This window comes from Oxyura jamaicensis, chromosome 11, assembly GCF_011077185.1.
Source record: "Oxyura jamaicensis isolate SHBP4307 breed ruddy duck chromosome 11, BPBGC_Ojam_1.0, whole genome shotgun sequence".
Classification (NCBI taxonomy): domain Eukaryota; kingdom Metazoa; phylum Chordata; class Aves; order Anseriformes; family Anatidae; genus Oxyura; species Oxyura jamaicensis.
Genome location: NC_048903.1, coordinates 3,141,338 through 3,160,826, shown reverse-complemented (window position 1 = coordinate 3,160,826; position 19,489 = coordinate 3,141,338). Strand labels below are relative to the sequence as shown.

Sequence of the window (19,489 nt, the reverse complement as noted above, 5' to 3'; positions counted from 1 at the left end):
GTTCACATGAAAGCAAATCTCTTAAGAAATTTCAATATTTTGACATTCACCGTGACTGAAAAGTCATCAGTTACAGCTATTCAATTGATACATTGAAAGCTTTGGAATCAATAGAATGTATTCCAGCCATTTCTTTAATTTGGAAAAGTGAAGAAAATCATAGACTATCAAAAATTTCACAAACTAAAAAACGGTGTCTCTATTATAATCTCCATCCCCTGCAATGGCAGAATTCTCTCTGACAATCGACTCCCTTAGTGAGGGCCTCCAAGCTGAAACCATCTGCAGAGAGGCTCAGATGCCATCATTCAACATGTAAGACATCTCCCAAAGACTCAAAATATAAAGGACAAAATATGGGACTAAATTCAGCCATCTTTAGTGTCTTCTTGCTCTAACAGCCTTAAACATTTTGTATCCACCCAGACTCTACTTTGATATCTTACAGTTTGAACAATCCTTACAAATTACAGGAGATCACTCAAATGCAGGATTCTATACAATAAGAATCCTACCAACAAGAAGAATGATATATCACCAGTCTTTCCAGTATTAAAGAGCATGTAAGAACAGCAGGAGCCACACATGCTTGTGCTGGTACTGTCAAAATTCTTCTCTCCCTTGTGACGGAAGGATACACAATGCTCCATTTAGCAGCGGCCCAATATTGTAACCCAAAGAGACAATTCTGTGAAACATCACAAGCCATTTGCTGTCACTTGCCATTAATACAACCTCAGCCATCAACACCTCGAATACTATTATTATCACACAGCCTAAGCTTATTCATAGAATGGCATTATCAAGCAAGTTTAAATAATAAACAGAACAAAACCCTACACATGGTGGCACAACCTTTCAAAAAGTGGCTTACCTTCACAGGCTGTCTACTGCTGATCAAACTCACAATGTAAACCACCCATCATTCACAGTTTATCTGCATATAATTTATTATTATAACTAATTTGCAGATAGATATGTGTCAACAGCATTTTTGTCCTTGACAAGCATCTTCCTTTTTTCATTAGTGCTTGCAGCTGAGCAGCTGTTGCTTATGAACAAAAAGCCACCTTAAGAACATGAATACGGCTATCTTTAAACCCGTCAAACTTTACAGCTAAGGAGGCTAAACACCATTCTAAACCTGACAACAATTCTTTGGCTATTTTACGTCTGATCCTTTGCCACAACAGTTAAATAGTGAGTGCCTAGGTATAAATAATTTAAGCATTTTTTTCCATCTAAAAGTCAATGCTTTTTTGTGCAAATGGTGATTTTCTTTTTGACAGAAAGATGAAAATTGACAAAAAAACACAACTTTTACAAAAGATGTTTCAAGTCAGCAAGATGCAGTGGAAGATGCTGACAGTCTTGCAAGACAATTGCACCCATTGCCCAGTGCATATAAACACATACACACACATATACATGGGTGGACATAAAGAACAGAAATTAAGAATTTTTACAAGGTCACGAGGTTCTGGAACATCATTATGACCATTAATCCCTCAAATCAAATTTTGAACTAAGGAGCTTAACCAAAAAAAAAAAATCATCCTGTCATTTCACCCCATGAGCAGACAGCTGACATGGAAGTAAAATGATGGTTTTGGAAAAGCTGCTACAGATGGATGAGCATCAGGCCCAACAGACTGGAATACAGTAAAAAATATTAGCTTCCTCCTAAAGAAAGGAGGTGACAAATCCAGCCTGTAACAGAACAAGCCTTTTTCTCTAATGCTGGTGCTAGCTCACAAGCAAGGGGTGAAGGTCACAAACCTCCCAGGGCAGTCAGCATTTCATCAACTGCAAGTGGGGAATAAGACAAAATTTTAAAAAATACTTTGAAATAGTGATGCTTTGTTCTCATATGGGAGAAATCAAAAAATCTAGAATAAGGACAAAGATCTCATTATGACTAGTAACCATTGTGTACAAGTCAGTCCTAGTACAAAAAACTACTGTTTATGGGGAAATAATTGCTTATGGGGCAAGAATCAGGAAGCCGAGAGAGGCTTGGGACAGGTCTTTAGGAACACCTGACTCACAGGATATTCCACATGCACGTGGCTGCGTTATACAGAAAGCTCATGTTCCTTCTCCAGGTCCAACGTGAGCAATGAAACAGGGAAATCTGTTCAGTAAGCACTTAACAAAAGCTAATTTCTCCCTTCCCAAGGAGGAAGAAACTTATCTCAATTCAAAGCTTAAAAGAAATCCGGGTGATTTGCTGACAACCAAAACCACATGTACCTAAACCATTCCTTCCTCCTTTCCAGAACACACATTGAAGAGCCACAGACCAAAACGTTTGAGCCTGAGGTGAAACAGACACTGCATAGTAATGGATCTTGTCCGGTTTGCAGTTCCTAGAACCGATTGATTTTTCTGCCACCTGTCTTCATTAAAACTTTGGCCCACAGCTGAACATTAAGTCCTCCATGTTCTGCTAAGAGGTCACTCACAGCATCCATTCCCTACGCTTCTGCTTTCCAACCTTAAAGTTAATAAAACCCAACTGTAATGAGTACGTTGGTTTAACTTTACAGCCTGCTCTCAGCTCTGCTGTCACAATGCTTCCACCATCAATAATGAGAATTCTGAAGGGACAAAGGCATCATAGGGCTGCTGCTGCATGGTGCACACAGGGAAAGGAGGGCCCTCTGAAGAACGTAGAGCATTAACAAAGGCCATGGCATGCCTTGACCAGCATCAGCTCTGCTAGCTGACACCGATAGTGACTCCTAGCTGCACTGCACCATGGTACAGGTTACTGCCTCCTGTCATCTCACAGTTGCTGGCTGTGCAACCTGCCTGTGGGATTCCCTAACCATCTTTACTCAAAATGAGTCAAGCTACTTACAGCAGTTGTAGCTCATTTGGTTCTGGAAGGGAGCAGTCATTGACAGAAAAGTCACCTGCTGTCTGGCAAGAAGAGGCCAGAAGACAGTTGCAACCAGAGGAGGATAAACTAGCACAGAAAAATGCTTTTTGTTTCTAAAGGTAAGATTAGTACTAAAGCTCACCTAGGACAAAAGAAAAGATCACAGCATTCAAAGAACATAATAATTAAGCAGAAGGTGGTGAAGTGGTTCTAGGCTAAGAAACTCCCTGGAAATACTCCAGAAGCTTGAGGAACACAGTATCTGAAATACTGGTGATAGTCAAACGTAACACATCCCATAATCTGTAGAAGTGCAGCTAAGGGTCTGCATTTGCAAACTGCAAAGCCTGAGTTTTAAAAAGAGCTGGTCTGATTTTATTATGTAAACACAAAATTTGGCTTCTGGTTTCAGTGGGCTTAGGCCTATTCCTAGTGGGATGGTAACAAGGCTGAGAATAGACTATACAAGAAATTTCCCAGTTTTGCATGGGAACAAACTTTTCACTCAGAATAACCGCAAGAAAAGCTTGGGTGCACACTGGGTGTCAATTCACCTCCCTAGAAAAGCCAGCAGCCTCCCTAGAAAAGCCAGCAGCCCATATCCTTCTCACTCTGGTTTGAAAGGAACCTAGGAATTTCCAACCCCACCTTTAAGCCACTATTTTGCTCTTTTGCTTTTTATTAAGTACGTGACAGAGCAAATAATTGAAGGTACCTAGTGAGCTGACCCTGCATTCCTTGAACTATTTTGTTCTTTGTTTTTAAATCTATTTATTTAAAAGATAAACCTGAAATATTAGTGTCCCTCCTAGGCATGTAGAATCTTCTGTTATCTAAGAACAGAAAGAGCTGTTTTCTACTCCTCTGACTTGTTTTTGTTCTTGCAATATGCCAGTTCAGTAGTTCACATTTTCCACTGACTTTTCAATGCTTCCAAAGCCCAGATGGCATTACCCTTTAGGTACACAAGGCTACTATCATCCAGAAAGAGGCAGCACAAAAAGTCACTGCATACAAAGCTAAGGTACAATGAAACAGCTGGAAAAGAAAAGAAAGGGAAAGAGATCAACCAATTGTGCTCCCATTCACCCCTTCTCTGCAGAGCTTTATTGGAGATATATCGTCTCTGACAACTCACAACACAAAGCAGGACAGCAGGCAAGTTCTGGGCAGAGAACCCAGTTCAGGCTCTATTCTTTGTCATTGTCCCCCCCCAGGACTCTCATGCATGACAAAATTTCAGGGACACCCCACCACCTCGTACAGATGTTTTAAGTCCTGAAGTATCTTTTCAGGTGCCATCCCACAGAACCGTGACATAGTTGTTTCTTATTTTAAGGGGACACCTTTCATTTCTCTCTGCATTTGAGAAATAGCCCGTTACAAAGGAGATGTCACTGCTTTTCATTAGCTATCATTAGCTTTCATTAGCTCCTCTCAGTAATAAATACCAGCTTAACTCCCAGGAAAATCTTCAACCCAGCTACATGTTTTATAGGTACACCAGGATAGATTTTTTTGATTATTTTTTTGTTTGTAACCTTACTCTTCATAAGACTAAAATTATAATTGAACAAGTGAGGGCCTTTTAAATTAACAAAAGCTGCTTAAGAGGTAGCTATTTTGAAAAACAAGCTGTATTCTTAGGCAACAAATCAAAGCTTTTGTCAACAGAACTAAGTTAACTCTCCCTAAGTTGTTTCATTTATTTTGTTTATTTTATACAAAGCAAGAGACAGTTTACTGCTTTGTTTCACATCACTTTGCTGTAATTTCAGCAAAAAGTATTTTATATATATATATCTGTCAGGGACATACAGAAGTAAACATTATACAGAGTACATGTAGATAACAGATGGAAAAAGTGATTTCATTGACAAGATCCTGCATTCCTTGACTGATGCTGCATTCCCATTTCTGAGCTAAAAATGAAATTGTGACTAACTAGAATTTTTATTAAGTTGCAAATACAAAAAACCTTTTCCATCTAGATTTTGATCCCGTACAGATCAGCAAGAATTTATCGCTATTACATTTCACTGATTTTTCCACTAGTTGTACACGTTTGAAACAACTCTGCAGTCTCGCTCTGGGTTTGGATCATCCTTAAGACAGATACACAGATTTAAGTATTTGTCACTTGACTTACAATGGAAATAAGAGTTCCAGAGAAACTGTCAGACATTCCCATTAATTTCCTTCCTTTCTCTTTCTGCAGGTTGTTACTTAACAGTCTTAGTATGCAAGCAGAGTAAGTAGTTATTAGCTAGTACAAAAGCATCAGGAGTATATCAAAGTAGAGTAGCCATTACCACCCACTATTTCTTATTTTGCAGGACTTCACTTACAACATGCAATAAAAAATTGTTGGGAACTAAACACTAAAAATTAAGAAAAACTTTGAGAGTTTTCAAGGATTTTCTACAGTTTTAATATAATCCATCTTCAATAATGATTATATGCTTGAGAAAATCTGACATTTCTTTAGCCAGTTGGTTTCCTTCCAAACTCCTGCTGCTATCTGATGTTACAAAAGGTCAAACTTACAAAATTCCTTAAAATTTATTTAAATAAGAGTCAGTAAACTGGCCACAAAGCACCACATAATTGCTGTGACTACAACAGTTTAATCCAATTCAAGAGGAAAAAAAATTTTTGTTAGCTGTCTGGTATCAAACACATTCAGACAATTTCAACTCTAATCTAATTCACAAAGCATTAATCTGTCTGGTTCCTGATCTAAAAGCTACAATTCTTAAAAACTTACATCTGATCTGATTTGAATGTTTTTGAGCCGTGTAAAAACTGTCAGGTATCTTCCAGCAGGAAAAAGTTTGAACAAACGTTCATGTTTTCAATCTTGTACAAGCTTTCAGAAACATGCTCTGTGATTTTTAAATGTTAAGTAACATCCAAAACTTAAGGTTGATAGGAAATCTACCAAAATGCAAAGTAACTCTTGAAGCTGAAGTTTCTGCAGTATTTCCAGAGAATTTCCATAAAACAACAATTTCAAAAAATAAAAATAAAAATAAATCACAGCCTCAGCTCCTGGTCCAGATTCTGCCATGTCTCAGAGAACAGTCTATTCCAATCCTGTCCCTATTACGACTCAAGTATGCAGAGTTACAGATTCCTTCTTATTTCTGGTTTGCGTACTTTGTGTGCCTACCCAGTGGCAACTAGATTGATGCATGTTTACTCTGAGCGCAAATTCTTATATTAGACCTGGCTATAATAAATGACAAACCCATATCTGTCTTGCAAAAAGCCTCCAAAAATCCGCAGAAAATTTTGCTCTTTGGTGGATGACCAAGCTTGAATCTCCTCGGAAGCGTTCACAGGCAAAACATAGGACAGAGGAAATACAGGGGAACGCTTTATGTCCATACATTGGAATGCAACGTGAAATTTTGAAGTGACAAGTCTCTGCAAACATGAAGAGGCTTTACTTAAAACCTGAAAGAAGCTCTTGAGGGGCTGAATTCTATTCTGCCTGTAACACATGAAGCTCTTACAGGATAATTCATGAGCACGAAGCTGTGTAATCACAAGCTTAGATGACCATGTAGCTTTCCTTTTTGTGTGTCATGTTTTACTTCAAAGCCATAGGAAAAGACAGATGTCTAGTATGTTGCTGAAAATGGTAATCGTGACCTTCTGGAGGCATGAACACAGAAGTGCTGGAGACTGCTCCAAGATTGTTCCATGCAAGCTAAAATGTGAGGCAATGTGTGTTAAAAGCACAGTCCTGACCTGAATTTAAATACTAATGTAAACATTATGTTCTTCCACAGCCAGAAGAAAAAGGCATCACCAAACAGCATTAAAGAATCTGATCTTTAAAGGACTGAATTGCTCTCTGGAATCTGTCTTTGCTCTTCATCAGGAAGAGTCTACAGAGGGAAGATCCTTTAATTATGAGCCTCAGTTACAGTATGACAGGTTCACAGTTTATATGGAATAACACCCTTTTAACAACAAGGTACAATCCCCCCCCCGGGGCCGGTCCTCTTCAATATCTTCATTGATGATCTGGATGAGGGCATTGAGTGCACCCTCAGTAAGTTTGCAGATGACACCCAGTTAGGTGCGTGTGTCGATCTGCTCGAGGGTAGGAAGGCTCTGCAGGAGGATCTGGAAAGGCTGGACCGATGGGCTGAGGTCAACGGTATGAAGTTCAACAAGGCCAAGTGCCGGGTCCTGCACCTGGGGCGCAATAACCCCAAGCAGAGCTACAGGCTGGGAGATGAGTGGTTGGAGAGCTGCCAGGCAGAGAAGGACCTGGGAGTGATGGTTGATAGTCGGCTGAATATGAGCCAGCAGCGTGCTCAGGTGGCCAAGAAGGCCAACAGCATCCTGGCCTGTATAAGAAACAGTGTGGCCAGCAGGGCTAGGGAGGTGATCGTCCCCCTGTACTCGGCTCTGGTGAGGCCGTACCTCGAGTACTGTGTTCAGTTTTGGGCCCCTCGCTACAAGAAGGACATCGAGGTGCTCGAGTGAGTCCAGAGAAGGGCTACGAAGCTGGTGAGGGGCCTGGAGAACAAGTCTTACGAGGAGCGGCTGAGGGAGCTGGGACTTTTTTAGCCTGGAGAAAAGGAGGCTCAGGGGTGACCTTATCGCTCTCTACAGGTACCTCAAGGGAGGCTGTAGCGAGGTGGGGGTTGGTCTGTTCTCCCATGTGCCTGGTGACAGGACGAGGGGGAATGGGCTTAAGTTGTGCCAGGGGAGTTTTAGGTTGGATGTTAGGAAGAACTTCTTTACCGAAAGGGTTGTTAGACACTGGAACGGGCTGCCCAGGGAAGTGGTGGAGTCACCATCCCTGGAGGTCTTTAAAAGACGTTTAGATGTAGAGCTTAGGGATATGGTTGAGTGGGGACTGTTAGTGTTAGGTCAGAGGTTGGACTTGATGATCTTGAGGTCTCTTCCAACCTAGAAATTCTGTGATTCTGTGATATGAAAGAGCTAAATGTACAGGCAAGCACTGCTTCCAGTACCACTGGACTTCAGACTTAGTTGTGTGTAGATTGGTTATTTTTTGTTGTTGTTTTGTAAGTCTTCTGAATTATAAAACACGTTTTTCACAAATATGCAAGAGAGCAATCAATTCAAGAACACAGCAATGAATTTCTGAACACTTGATCTGGAACTGCAGTTGCTCCCACAACTCCAGGCTTAGTGTGCCTGTATTCTGCAGTATTTTAACATAAGCAAGCTTACGTTGTTAGCTTGTCAGCTGAGGTAGTGGAACATCTGTAATTTATTTCATGCTTCAGTCAACTTCTGTACAGGCCTTGGAAGATAAGTGCATGAAAACGTTCTCCAAACACTTCTAAAGAATCACGCACCGTCTTCATTCCCTGAAGGACACAGGACAATGCCCTTTCTCTGAGAAAAAAGAACTGGGCTCTTGTGATCTCACAAACCAGAGAAAAAGCATATATAAATTGCGAGAAAAAAAAAGGTTGCTGGCACTGCACAAGCATCAGGATGTTGACATGTAGTTGTGGTACCACACAGACTAAGAAATTCATCATCATTCTGGCAACAACTAATTAAAAACTAATAATCCGGAACAGCATTATTAGAATTCTAAAAGGGAGCTTTCCTTTCTCCATCTGAGTCATGTTAGACTGCATTCTCTACTAAGAAAAAACTCAGTCATTTATAAATATTATTTACTACAGGGTATGCAATACAACTCATATAAATAGCACTTTTCTTGTCAAATACCTATCAAAATACATTACTGAAGCATTATTAATTGTTCCCAAGTCACCAGATTAAAATATTTAAAGGGTTTAGAAATGAAGGAGGAAATGGTGCTCCTGCTATACATGGGCAAAGAATTCCAGACCTCTGTGACCTGGCAGGCCAACGTCTAAAGCACCAGAAAAGCTACAACCTGCAAACCAAAATGACCGCTCCCTCCTAATAAATACAACTTGCATGCAGATGTAACGATGACCAAGTTACCCAGGGCTGTGCTGAGCTTTGCAGGCCTGTTAAGTAGCAAGGAAGGTTTTACTACCCCAAAAAGGTGCACTGACAGTGTCTGCAAGATGGGTCACCATCACAAGTGGGGCGTAACTGACCTGGGCCAGGACAGAAGCAGCAATCCCAGAGCCCTACAACCCATGCACACATAGCACTGGGAGCTGATATGCAAGATATGCAAGCATTTCGACTTCTGTCTCCCAGCACAGAGCCTCAGGTCCCTAAGAACCACGCACACAAAAATAGCTTGTGCTGTGCAATTCTGCTTCAGCTCCTACATCCCTTTCCAACTTCATGCCAGCCACGTGTCATTTCCTACGCAGCAGGGTTTTTCAAAGTTACAAGTGAACAGAGGAGGGTTCCCAACTTTCAAGAGTCATTGCCAGAGAAGCTGCTATTTTTCCTAGAGGCAAGCAGAGACACACACGCTTTTGGAGCATAACATGACCATAAACAAAGCTCACTCTATATATTTTCTGACTCACAGACCAGTACCATGCAATTAAATAACGTCAAATTAACTCGCATAGCAACTCCAAGGAGTTTTCACGTATTTGGAAAACAGAGCAATTGTTGCCTGTTACTAATTATTTAAGCTGACTCATTTTCAGGGTTTCTTAGCACCATAGGGCTCCACAGCATTTTTGTCACTGCCTGGCTTTCATAAAGATAACACCAGAGAAAACTTAGGGACAGTGATAATAAACAAGCCTGAGGTGACTTACTAGGGGTTAGTACAGAAGCCATTTAGAAAATATGTAGAGGCAGAGGGGAGTGCTTGAGAAATAGAGAATTACTTTTGAGCCTCGGGAAGCACGGAGTTCTTTGCTTTTATAGCTTATCCCACCCATACCTAAATTTGGGGTTAGGAAAGAATAAAGATTATGAAATTTTAAATGCACATCTTATATCAAGTCTCAACATCACCAAGCTCCACAATGTTACCCGATGGCTCATTCAGACCCAGAGCATAAATTTAGGTAACCCTGCCATGCCTTACTCCTTCCCTATCAAAGGAACGCAGTGATACTTAATTCCATCACAGAGCTGAGCTTATTTGTACAAGTTCTGTGAGTCCTCCAAAGGAAAAACAGTCAACGTAATACAGCTTTGCAGCTTTTCTGGTTAACATACTTACTATACACAGTTGTTACTGTTCATACTGCACATTTCAATTGCAGCCATCTACTTGGGTAATACTGCTTCTCCCTCCCACATAAGCTACCAAAGGCAACAAGAAACATTACTAATTTCCATATAATTAACAAGCTTCGATTGAAAATACCCTCTAATATTTTTTCCTGATGCAAGCCTACAAGATAAAGCTTAGCTCTACCTTCAGCACAACCACAGAAACACCAGCTAGCTCCAGAATTACAGAAATAAAACCAAAAAGCAGAATTAGGTCTAACAAACCCATACTCAGAAGCAATATAGTAAAAAGTAGGTTTAACTTTATTATAATGCAAATAAAATAATAGTATGCAATATTAATAGTAATAAAACAATATACGCATATATCATATGCGATATATCTGTAATGTAAAATGCAAATGTATAAACACACGAAATATAAATTTTGCACTCCAGGAAAAACTTAGAAATAATCCAGATGTCCACTGTATTTTTTTCCACATGGAACAAGCTGATAACTACACAACTTCCAATGAGAAATAATTATTATGACTAATAACTAATACTTCCTGAAAGCCAGGGGAGCTGATCTTCTGCAATTCCATCTGTGATCGATCTGGCTTGAAAACTGCTCCTCAAATTCCAGAGATTAAAAAGGAAAAAAACATGCACAGCTTGAAGTCTCCAGATTTAGAGGTGTTCCATAAAGGATCAATGTATTTATATCCCACCCAAATCTAACAGACCTTTAGCACATCATAGCTTCTTCTCAATCACTTAGTATTTTCCCTTAGCGGGCTTGCAACAGGGTAGCATTATTTATTTAAAACCATAAATCATTATGCTTGCAGCAATTCAGACACATCCCTTAAGTTATAAATGAGGTCCAAGACGCATATGCATGCACAAATAAATCATTCTTTCATTGGAAGTTGCAATAGAGGCACACTAACTGTTGACTAGGATGGCAGCTTCTGTAAAAGTGAACATGACAGAAGATGAGAAGATAACAGACCCTTAAATGCAAAAGCTAAATCCCATTAATCTAGACCTTTAATAAAACTCGTTAGTTACACTGGGAATAATTTGGGACTGAATAGTCCTATGGGCTATTTTAATTCAGACTTCAATGGAGTTAGCTCAAGGATGAATTTTCCTCTCAGCTGTACTGAGGCTTTCAGTTCCTGATAAAGCTTATCTGCCACCATGCTGCTGACCAGGAGGACTGGGTCAATAACAAGCTATCTCCTAACTTAAACTGGAGTAGCAGCTCTCCTGGCCTAAATGAGAATCCTCAGCACAGGTCTCAGCATGCTTCACCGGCAGAGCTGCTGGAAAAAGTAGTGACAGTTGTTAGAACTCATGAATTTTATACAAAACCCATTTGAATCACTCCTTGCAATTCAGCAGATAATTTTATATCTATATGCACACACTCATACAGCATGTTACAAGCTTTAACTCCTAACTTGCAATTCCTCACAAGTTCTTTGCTAACTTTGCCAATAACCTACATCTCTGTTCATGCTTCAGAATGTTCTCGTGTTACCAGTACCTTCCCTCCTGGTGGATTCTTCAGAAGCCTTCCTCTGCCTGGCATTTCTGACACTATTGGGCTCCAAAGCCAGCATCTTCAGGAAAATAAGACTAGATCAAGATCATTCTATTCAAAAGAAAACCCACTCCCCCATTAATGCAAGTGAGAAGCAAAAGCAGAAAGCTAATTCACCATCAGCTCAAAATTCACAAGTTTGATTCAGACTGGTAGGAGTCCTCTCATTTTAATAAGGCACATGCTGATGATAACCAAGCCACAAAGAGTAGTTTCCTGCAGGACTCTAGATAAACTGATTAAAGAAGGGACATGCAACTTCAAAACATAGTATTTACCATCAGGCAGGTCACAACTTATCAGCTGGGTGAGAATAATGGCAGGACACCATGGTCCTTCCTTCATACGTGTCAGGAAACGGCAGATAAACAATGAAATAGGAGAGCAGGGACTAAAATGAACACCTATGATCCACCGCATTTAACTTCTGTTTTTTTTCTGCTGCAGTGTTAGAAAGCAAGCCACACTCCTCAGTGTTTTTATGCCAGGATAGCTGAGCCTGGAAAGCAAGGGAGAATCAAAGCCTGCATGTAACTAAGTCATTGTCTGCTTCCTTTTCCTTTCTGCACATCTATTCACTACCAGGGCAAATAGTGTTAAGAGAATACCAGACAAGCATCAACATACTTTGCAGAAAATAGCTGTGACAGGACATCAAGCAAAGTTTCTCAGAACTCAGACACTGTTGCAAGAATCCACCTCCTCTGCCAACATTTGAAGGCCTTCTGAAGGTAGATGACTAAAGCAGCAGTTGATGTATCAAAGTTCTTTTACTGTATTGCTAACAGAAAAAAAGCTGCCATAGCACCTCTAATACAAGTAGAATTTCATTCTGAAAAATAACAGCCATGTCCATAAAGCATGACAACAAAATATGATCGAGTGATGTCATAAAATTTGCAAAGACATTAAAAGTGGACAATCCATATCCTTCTGATCTTTTGTAACACTTTTTGAATAAATAAAGCCTTATTTGCTTTTATATTCTGATTTTAGAACGGAAATAAGTACCATTACCAAAGCAATATTGCTATAACGCACATAAAGCTAAACAAAAACGTTGCTACTTCAGGCTGATTCTGTCCAAACTGAAGTCAGAAGAATTAATAATGCAAAAAGATATGGGTTTAAACATGAGAAGTGCACCCTGAAATGAGAAGCTTTTCCAACATTCAGTCCCACCGTGTTCAAACTTCAGTTTTATGAGTCTGCATAAACAGAGCTTGCCGGGTACTACATAGCAGCCAGAGCTGTAACTGGTAGTTCCCCCTTCGGAAAAAAAAAAAATAAATAAAAGTAATTTATATGGTCATCTGTTAAACCACAGACTGTAAATAGTTCTGCCAGGGAAAGCCATTCTAGGGCAGTTTAAAAACACAGTAAGGTTTGTGACTAGTTCTTCCTATCCCTAGTAGCTCATGGAGGTGTTAACATCATCAGGAGTTTGGCTTCAAGTGTCTTTGCTCCATTTCTAGATCTTACAATCAAAGACAAACCAAGTAAATAGGCATGTGTGACGCACTGTAGCTACAACAATAAACTTTCAACGTTAACTCCTTACTGAAAACCGCACCACATCCGAGAGATGACCATAAAAGGCCATCTTTTTAGCCCCTAGGCATCACTGAGAAATCATGGCACTATTTACAGGATCCCACAGGAAGATAATAGCTCATTAAATACAAAAAGAAGCTGGAGAACAACCTTATCTACCAGTTCCAAAAGTCATTGTGGGGCATGTGAGGTCAGTTTATACCCTTATGTCATGTGTCTCGCAGCATTAATCTTTCCATGACACACAGAGACTAAAGCTGCTGGGAAAACCTGCAGGCACCACAGCGTCTCCAGCAGCATTTCAAGGCCACTGACACGGCACAATTAATCAGTGTGTGCAAAAGTGTGTGCCGTAGGAGCTATTCTTCTCCATCTTCTACCTTATTTGTTCCCTTTATAACCACAAGACACTCGCATCTACCATGCTGTACTCACATCATACCACTTGCATCATACCACTGCTGTACTGGCTTCCAGACTATTTGGAAAGGTGAGGAATAGCTGTATGAAAGGAAAAACAGCATAAAACAGATTCCCAGCTACAGTTTTTCCTTTGAGAAATGGCCCTGAATGCCCTTCCTCCCAGGACACTGCACACGCACACTGCCCCTTGCCCACACACCAGCCTCTGCAGGCTGCACAGAGGGCATTCCACAAGCTTTTCTTTCCTCTTCTTTTCTCTTCAAGAAGCACAGACTAGTTGGGTTTGCTGCAAAGATACACAGCTTTCATTTCAAGAATCCTATGGCCAGTTACTTAGTATTTCAAACAAAACTGCAAGAACTGTGACAGGGCACCAGAACATTGCTATCTCTACAGCTTTTTAAGGCCACTTTAGATTTAGAGGCAGAAACCACAGCACCACACTGTACAGAGCGAGGGAGGATACAAACTCAGCTCCCTTCTCTTGCAAAGGCATTAGAGGATTGTTGTCAGGATTTGCTTCTGATCCTTTCCACCGACCTCAAGCAGAGAGGTGGCTCACGTGGATGGCCAAGTCAGTCAACTACCGCACTCCTCTACTGCTCACGCAGGTTCTCCCAGTTGCCTCCTCTGGAGCACCCAGAACGCATGCCTCACCTCATTCTTCTCACACACCTTTCAATTCAACTGTCTGGTACAATATAAAGTATGCCAGAGAATATAACAGATTTATAATCCTTTAGTACATGGAATTGGAGATAGCTCACGTATGCCCTTTATTAAATAGCATTCATCTCAAAGGGAAAATAAATCTCAACTTTAACTTCATGGGAGATATTCTGAAGGCTGAAGTATTTTAAGATCCAAGCTGAGCACAATTGAAGAACTTTAGACTCTTCATTGTAGGCATGGATGCTGGCAAATCTCCACCATACATTCTACTTAAAGCAAATCAGTGTATTTGGCAGTGTCACTTCCACAAAGACTCCAAAAGCCCTAGAAAGCACGGGAAAAAAGAAAACTCTAGAATTGTAACAAAACAGAAAATCTCCATACCACGTCCAAAAAAACCACACACATTTAAGAAAAAAATAAGCCACTACATTTATATAAACTATAGATGGAATCTATTTGGGTTCTTAAACTATTTCTATAATCAAGAATTTTAACCACGTAAATAAATATATTTTTAAAAGAGATTCACAGCTGACAACATCCCAGCTTTTGTTTAGCTGCAGAGCTGAATTTTTGGATTAAAAAAGCAATAAGCAATCTGTTTTCAGTTCACCACTATGGTATAGGGTCACAATGGTTTTTATAATTAGCAGTAATAGCTTATGGTGTGGCTTGTGATTAAAGCCAAGAATAAGATGACTAAAATATACTATGCATTGACTGGAATTCCTCATCCGACAGACAGCTGAAATACAGCAAGTTTCACGTAGAATAAGTATACTTTGGCAAGCTACAAGTGCAGTTTGCTTCAGCCAAAAGGCATTCAATTGAACTTTGCTTCAATTGTCCAAATAAAAGGGAGAATTTTGATTCCCTTTACTGTGCACATGGTGCAGATTGTATGAAGCTTTGTGGAACGGATCCCTATACTGGGCTTTTTACTTTGGACTAAAATAGGCACGCAGGTGCTCGTAAAATCTATACTGCAGAAACTGGACTAGAAGTATATGTAAGACAAGTATGTGTGCAGGGAGTGAGAATACCATGGAATGAATTGTTTTGCTATGCTGCTTTTTCCAGCATCTTCCTGGCAAAAGTGTTAACTCAATGTCTTTTATGGTCAACATTCAAGTAGAAAAAAGCTCTCTGTAAGCCCTTCATTAGTGGCCATAAAACACTGAATAACTGAGCAGAGATTCATTGTCCTCTATAGAGAAACCACAGCTGTCATGTCCTAAAATAGCTGAAGATTCTGTATTCTCTACAGAAGTCATAGAAACCACTTCCTTCCTAACACTAACCGCAGTATGATTGTTTTTAAAAAACTGTCATTATCATCCAACCTCTTACACCTTAGAAAACAAGGTACAGAGGGATGGGATTTGCAAAAGCCACCCAACCTTCCAAATTCAGGGAGGAATGAGGTCTGCCAAGGCCCAGTCTAGTTCTGATCATTAAAAGTTTCAATACACGTCAATTTCCAAGAGATTAGCATTCCATCTCTTGAATTTCTCTTCCTGTCATGAGCAAAATGCAAGTGCTAGCAGTAGGAAATAAGTGCTCATTTTTATGACTGACCTTCTTTCAAGGGCTGTCACCATCAAAACTAGGGGCTCTGGTTCCCCAATAGCTGTAGTCCCAAAAGAGGCTGCCACCTTTCAAAGATGACCAGCCGGCCAGTAATTTGCTACAAGAATTTAAGTGCTATTTGCTACAAGAATTTAAAACAAACAAAAGCTCCAATGGTCACTATTAAAATGTCAGAACTCTACAGTAAATGCTGAAACTATTGACATTTTAAATGTCAACTATTTCATATTTGCAACACTACAGCAGCAACCCTTTATCATTTAAAAGGCATTGTTCATTTTCTAAAATCAAATTCCACAGGCACAAAGTTTAAACTTTCAGCAGTTCGTTCAAGAAAGCATTATGTACAGTTTAATTCAAGCACATGTCTAAACCTAAATTATTTTATTTCATTTTCCCTTTTGTGGTAGTCAGACAGAATTAAGGCAAAGTCCATCAGGTACTATTTATTACAGCATCACTTACCTTTTGTCTGTCTAGAGAGCATCATTTCTATAGTGCAGAATGACAAGTGGGCACAGCTACTGCCAAGCTGGTAGTAATCTCTCCAACAGCAACTTGAGAGGGCAGTGATATTTCTAAAATGATTCATTCCAAACTTCACCTGTTTTCCTTCAGTTCAGTGCAGTGGGATGAACAGGACAATACTGATCATGTTTGAGAACTGCACCTCAGTGATTTGGGAAATACCAACAACCACTAAAGCCCCCTTACTTAGAAACAATACATAAAATAATCCTTATAGTCATACAGGCTCCAAACCTGAGAAGTGCTCTGCACAAGCTACTTGCCTTGCATGTGTTCCAAGAAAGGACATCCACAGGCCTCCAAAGAGAAGACTGCTTAAGCTAACTATAATATTAGCCAAAAATAAGGATATTTGCTTCTCCTAAAAATAAAAACAAACCCAAAACCACTTTCATATGTGAAGAGAGTTAGAGGAAAAAAACATGCCCTCAAAGCATTCTCAGAGGGGTTCATCTCAACAGCTCTTGGGTCTCAAGCGAAGGCTCAGTAACAAGTGGTTGGGAATTCAGGAGTGCCTTTGCCATGGATGTGCAGTCCCACAGAACGCCCAGTGACAGCCAGCCACATTAAAGCTTTAAAGTTTTTTTTCCTTAAGGTTTAGAAGAGCTTGCCATTCATTTAGTTAAGCACCTGAGGGGACCTGCAGCTGGGGAAAAGGAAAACTAGTCCTTTGGGGCCACCTGAAACAGACCAGTAGGTTTCAGGAAACAGAATTCAAAAGATCCCCTTTAGGTAAGTCACAAGGCACTTAATACTTGTCACCTGCAACGAGTGACAATGAGCAATTCCCAAGCAGCCCTCTGTAGGAAGGCAACCCAAGTATAGATCTTGCATCCTTTGACAAATCTGTTTGGAAATGCCCTCAAACCGCTCTGATATTAACCAGAAGCGTGCAGACAGTCACAGGATTCTTGACTATTTTTGCATGGTTCTTTTGACGGAACTTAAGTTTTGCTTACCTATCAGAATCTCAGTAAAAACTTTTGGGTTAAGTCAAGCAAGGGAACAGTACTCATGCCTTGGTTACTCAGGGATCTGTACTACCTATTGGCTACAGAATCAGTCATTAAACCGCCTCTACCTCTGGTTACCAAAGACTGTAGTCTCAAATGAAATCCAACACAAACTTCAAACGAGACTGAGCAAGCAGTCTGACCACCTTTGGTACTGCACATGACAAGGTTTTAAGTGAATGGAAGAATCTATTTGCTAGTCTGCAGGGCTGGGCTGGCACCAAAGCTAGGAAGCAGGCTCTGGCCTCCTGTCACCATCTCCTCCATGGCCCTAGAACAGCTATAAAATATGAGGTTTACAGAAGGCTAGCTACCATTTAGAGAGCATTATAAGAGAGCAAATTTTCAAGCAGCCTTAAACATGATCAGATACTGGCTCCAAATCTTTGATTATTGATATGCATGCTTAAAATTATTTCATCTCCCTGCTAGGTCTGGTCTGTCCTAACACTTCACACTGTGAACTTCCAAGACTCTTGCTATGCATCTGTGGCTTTGCACAGCACAATGAACTAAGATTTATTAGAGCCTCTAGCCATTATACGCATAAGACTAAGACTCTAAAGAAAATTCCCTTTCTCCCCTTCAAGTGGCTGCTTTACTTCACTCACTGACAATACAACCCCAGGAGAGAGGTAATAGACAAAGGAGAACAAACACAAAAATATTTGCCTTACTTTTTCAAAGCAGTAACCAATGTCCCACTGTTTTCATAATCTTTGCTATGTCAAAGGCCACTTATGTTTAACTAATTAAAAATAAAGCCAAGAAAGGACAAACCAGCGGGGTAAAAGAAAATGAGAAAAATAAAATAGATTTGGGAAGTACAAACAAAATGGAGTAAATGTGAAAAAGAAAAGGACTAACATGACTCAACAGCACAACTCCCAGGTGATCCAGAGAGACATTTTTGGATATAAACGTATGAATGAAATCACATTAAACAAATATTACCCTTGACATTTTTCACTCATTTTACACCTTTTCCTGGAATTTTCCATGGCAGCTACACTTCAGTCTGCAGCCAGTATTCATCAACCATTTGAAGCAAATATTTGAAATTTTTTAGTAGTAAAATATATCCCTGCTGAGAGTAAATAATTGCCCAAATTATTGCTTTCAGTAATGTCATTTCTAAGTTACTGTCACTTCTGTAAGTCCAAATGTGAACTTCATCTGAATATTTAAAACCTCAGAAGGGCATTTAAAGTTTGGGAGATGTTTCAAAGAGCTACCATGTCTGAAGCAGATCACAAACAATATTAGATAATCTATTACTGCCAACTGGAATTATCAATACCGCATACAGAGATAAAGAGTGGAGAAAGTGAGAGGTGCACACATTGATAAAGTGAAATATCTTCCAATTGAAATGGTGACCAGAACAGTAAGCAGTGTAACAAACTGCTGTGTAGTAACATCAAATGGCAGATACAGAAAAGGAAAGCTATTACTGTGTGAGAAATCGCATTGTAGCAGAACCACCAGCATATGTAATTCAAGATACCCCAGCAACCTAATCAATGGAAAGTCACAGGAAACCTCACATGGGCAGTTGCAGGATTTGTTCCTTCCTCTCAATGACCTCTATCATTGACTCAATTCTTTCTGCTGCAAGACTTCTGTCTTCTTGTATCCACCTAATTTAGTGCCCCTGAGCATACTGCAATTCAGATAAACCTTTAGCTCTAAACCAAACCAACTTCTACACCTTATTTCGTTGAGTTCCACAGGAGACTTAAACCTCTCATTTAAACCATGTGAGGGGTTAAACCCTTTGAGGCTTGTAGCCATGCCTTCTTACTGTAGTTGCCAGAATAAGGACAATCTTACTCAGTGCCTTAGAAGAAATGAAAAAACACAATATTGTAAGCATCTCCTTCAGAGCACAGTGGGGAATCTAGGCCACATTCCAGGATTTGTTATTTCTGTAAAGCAGACTTGCAGGTCATTGTCTCACGCATCCTCCACAAATTGCAGCCCTCCAAAGATTTCATTTTTGTTTAACTCTGATCACGTTAGTGATCTGGCTTCAAGAGTGTTCCCAGAAAAATATCCTCAATGGAAAACGAAGGCAGT

General features: G+C 40.0%; 1 long non-coding RNA gene across 2 annotated transcripts in view; it reads right to left on the bottom strand.

The window, feature by feature from the left end:
- Positions 1–19,489, bottom strand: part of LOC118172922 — a 256,732-nt gene that overhangs the window by 223,533 nt on the left and 13,710 nt on the right. Inside the window, exon 3 of one of the 2 annotated variants that reach the window (XR_004753896.1) lies at positions 11,924–11,966. The exons of the other annotated variant lie outside the window; for it this stretch is intronic. This is a non-coding gene — a long non-coding RNA (uncharacterized LOC118172922). Of the gene's footprint in view, positions 1–11,923; positions 11,967–19,489 lie in introns of those variants that run through there. 2 annotated transcript variants of the gene reach the window in all.